General features: G+C 41.0%; 1 pseudogene; it reads left to right on the top strand.

The window, feature by feature from the left end:
- Positions 1-1,370: 1,370 nt before the first annotated feature.
- LOC115511212 lies at positions 1,371-1,935 on the top strand (annotated as a pseudogene).
- Positions 1,936-4,374: the final 2,439 nt, after the last annotated feature.

Genomic DNA, 4,374 nt, shown 5'->3' on the forward strand with positions numbered 1-4,374 from the left:
AGACCATTAGCATGTTCCATCCCTTTACTTTAAATCTACAGGTTTCTTTAGGTCTAAAATGTGTCTCTTGTAAGCAGCATTTATATGGGGCTTGTTTTCTTATCCATTCTGAGCCCTATGTTTTTTGATTGGATCACTTAGTCCATTTACATTTAGAGTGAGTACTGAAAGATATGAATTTGGTTCCAGTGTGTTGCCTGTGGAGTTGGTATTTCTTGTGATGTTCCCTGGTCCTTTGTAGTGTTTGTTGCTTTTGGGTTTTTTTGTTTGTTTGTTTTGTTTTGTCTTTTGTCCACTCAAAGAATGCCCTTAAAATTTCTTACAGGACCTGTTTAGTGGTCACGAACCCCTTAAGTTCTTGTTTGTCTGGGAAAATCTTTATCCCTCCCCTCTATTTTGAATGACACCCTTGCTGGATAAAGAATTCTTGGCTGCATATTTTTCTGAATATATCCTACCACCACTTTCTGGACTGCCAAGTTTCTGTGGATAGGTCTGATGCTGATCTGTCTTCCCTTGTAGGTTAAGGATGTTTTTCCCTTCCTGCTTTCATAATTTCCTTGTCTGTGTATTTTGTGAGTTTGACTATCATACGCCATGGTGATGTTTGGTTTTTGTTGAATCTATTTGGAGTTCTCTGTGGCTTTTGGATTTCGATGTCTGTGTCCTTCCCCAGATTAGGAAAGTTTTCTGGTATGATTTGCTCACATCAACCTTCTGCCCCCTTTTCTCTCTCTTCATCTTCTGGGACTCCTAGGATTTGGATGTGAATCCTTTTTAATAAGTCAGAGTGTTCTCTAGGTCTTGTATCATGTTCTTTTGCCTTTGTTTCCTTCTTTTTTTCTGCTTCATTATTCTCCATAATTTTATCTTCTATAGTTGCTGATTCACCGCTCTGCTTTGTTCATCCTACCTATTGTGGCATCCATTCAGGATTGCTTCTTAGTTATAGCATGTTTAATTTTGGCCTAACTAGATTGTATTTCTTTTATCTTGCACAATGGGATTCTCTGGTGTCTTCTATGCTTTTTTAACCCTAGCCAGTAGTCTCATTATATTGGTTCTAAATTCTAGTTCAGACATCTTACTTATCTGTGTTGAGTAAGTCCCTGTCACTTCTTCCTATTCTTTCCTTGGGGTGAATTCCTTTATTTTGCCAGTTTGGAAGAGGAAAAAAATTAATAAAATAAAAAAACTTAAGAAATTAAAAACAAAACAAAAGATCAAATAAAAAAAGTTAGATCCCATGTGTGTTTCTGTCTGCTTGCTGAAAGAAGCTTGATAGGTGTGGTGATGCATTAAAGTTCTAAGAGGGAGGTGCTGGTGGCAGGACTGGATCTAGAAGACTCTTCTGCTGACCCTCAACTTTTCCTGGAAACGTGGACCATTCCCACCATAAGGGGACAAGCCATATGGCTGAACAACAGTACAGCAGTGCCTTCTCACCACCACCACCTGACCACTTCAGCACACTACTCTCATGGTGGGGAAATAGGCAACATGATGATGCCTATGACCTTCTACTTTGGCTTTAAGAATGTGGAACTACTGTTTTCTGGTTGGTGGTCAATACAGCTTGAGAAACGGCAGGAGCTTTCTTGGCAGTGTTTTTACTAGCAATGTTCTATGAAAGACTCAAGATAGCCTGAGAAAGCCTGCTGCATAAGTCACAAGTCAGCATCTGCTACGATTCCATGCCTGTACCAGGACCAAAAGGAGACATCCTTATGGGGACACACAGACTGTTGGGAAGCAGATGCTGAGCTTTCCTTGTCTCCTGCAAACAGTGCTGCATGTCATCCATGTGGTCATCAGCTATTTCCTCATGCTTATCTTCATGACCTACAATGGATACCTCTGCATTGCAGTAGCAGCAGGGGCCGGCACAGGATAACTAAGGCAATGGTGGTGGACATCATAGAGCATTGCCATTAATGTTAAACTCCATGGTGCAGCCTTATTGATTGCAGTGGGAAGTAGTTCAAGACTGAAAGACAGGATTCCTACTCCAATCTTCCCTTCTTGCTACTTATTTCCTTACACACACACGCGAGAGCTTTTGGTCTCTGAGCTACGGTGATAACCTTCCTGTTTTTTTTTTCTAATGACCTGAGACTTCCTCAGACAAGATTCCCTCAGAATCTCTCCTCCCTCATCATCATCTTAGATCCAAGTTATATGTTCTTGTCCAAGCCAAGTAGCTTTCTATTCAAGGACTTGATAACCTACTTCATTTTTTAGTCTTCTGTTTTTATTTTGTTAACAGATAATATATGAATTTGGTGGGTTTCTCCTGGGTTGGTGATGGAAAGAGATTCACTTCAGCTAGGATTGATGGGAGCTGAGGGAAATTCTTACCCAAATAAACCCAGAACCCAAACAACATTTGAGAGTGACTTCCCGCCTTTGGATTTGATAAGTGTGAGATACATTGTGCTTTTCCCTAGGTGTGATGTGTTGCACCAAAATCTTTACAGTGTGCAGAAGGGTGGTTTGAGACTAAATACAGGGCTGGAGCTCACAGAAGTGTGCATTATTAGGGGGCTGACTCATTAACTTGTGTTCCTACTTAACATTTTGATTAGAATGAACTTGTCCAACAACAACAACAAAAGAGATGACAACCAATTTGAGAAAATAGGAATAGATATTTTAAAATAAAACCATAGATATTCTTAAAAAAAGAAAGATTGACAGAATAGAGAAAAGAGGGAAAGGAAAGAAGAAGAAAAAATAAGAAAAAATTTAAAAATTTCTTTAATAAAATAGAATAAAGAAAATGAAGTAGAAAATAAAGAAAATGAAAAGAAAATGAAGAGAATGAATTTAAAAAAATTTTTAAAAATAAAAAAATTATTCTCCTTCAAGGAAAAAAGAAAAGAAAGAAAAAAGAAAACAATTTAAGCAAAAACAGAAGCAAAGAAAATGAACAAATAAGTGAATGAGCAAACAGAATAAAATTGGAATTAAGTTACCTCCAGTTTCCCAGAACTGAAACTATGAAGCTCTCTATATTCTGTACACTAAATGGGTGGAGTGACATGCTGTTCTTCTGGGGGATGTGCTTGGAGGGCACAGTTGGGCAGGGCTTGGTGTAACAACTCTATTCTCTACTAGATGGTTCTGGTTAGCTTATTGGGGTGGAGCAGTGTTGGTAGCCCTGCTATCAAGCACCCCTCCTTTGTCTCGAGCCTCTATCTACTCCCTGCCTCTACCCTGTCTGTGTCCAATCTGTCCGCCTACCAGGCAGCACCTCCCTCCAGAGTTTTGTCTCAGATGGTGTTGTGTTTTAAAACCCCACACTTCAGAGACCCCTGGGGCTTGGACCTGAGACCACTCTCTGGGGGAAGGTCTTGCTGAGCAATGGCTGGGTGTCGGCTTGCCCTAGAAAACATTCGTGCAGTCATGTAGCAACAGATGATCATAGATTATGGCAAATCACAACACATAGCCTGTGCCAGGTTTTGAAGCACCCTTGTGTCTTTGTCTTAATACCAGGAGACATGGCTGCTCTCCAGGGTCCACTGGGACCTTTGCCTGCAAGGAGGCCATATGGCCTCTACCAAATGCACTTCAAGCAGGGGAACTGCTTCTCCCCGTGTGGCACACGGATCCCTCAGACCCTACTACCTTCACGTGGGGATTCACCCTACTTCCTCCCCACAACACTGCCAGGCACTGAGCTCTGAAACTTCAGATTCTGCGCTCCACTGTTTATAGAATCCTGGTGGTATTGAAATCTTCTTTCTCCCCATCAATGGTTTTGGGGAATAGATTTCTTGTTCAGTTCCCTGTGAGTGTTTTCACTCTTTCTCTTTCTCTCCAGGAACTTTAAGGGGGGAGTGCTTTCCTTGCACTATCCCAATGTGCTGCACTCTCCCCCTTTCTCTCTCTCTCTGTCTTCTCTCATCAAAAATGACTCCCTACCCTCCAAGGCTTTTCTCTCCACCAGTTCACCTCTCTGCACTGCATACCTGCTGAGTTCTGAGGCTCAAGTTATGCAGATTTTTGTGCTAATCCTCAGATCAATTTCCTAGGTGTTCAAAATGGTTTGGTGCTGATCTAGCTGCGTTTCAGAGACGAGACAAGCTCAGGGTCTCCATGATGCTCTGCCATCTTAACTCCTCCCCTCCCTCCCCTCACTTTCAATATGCAAGTGTCTTTAGGTTTAAAATGAGTCTCTTGTAGGCAACATATAGATAAATATTATGTTTTTAAATCCATTTTGATACCCTTTGTCTTTTGATTGGAGCATTCAGTCCATTGACATTCAGAGTTATTATTGAAAGATATGGATTTAGTGCCATTGTGTTATCTGTGGAGTTGGTATTTCTGGTGATATTCTCTGGTCCTTGGTAGTCCTGTTGATTTAGT

Source organism: Lynx canadensis, chromosome A3, assembly GCF_007474595.2.
Source record: "Lynx canadensis isolate LIC74 chromosome A3, mLynCan4.pri.v2, whole genome shotgun sequence".
In the NCBI taxonomy this organism is placed as follows: domain Eukaryota; kingdom Metazoa; phylum Chordata; class Mammalia; order Carnivora; family Felidae; genus Lynx; species Lynx canadensis.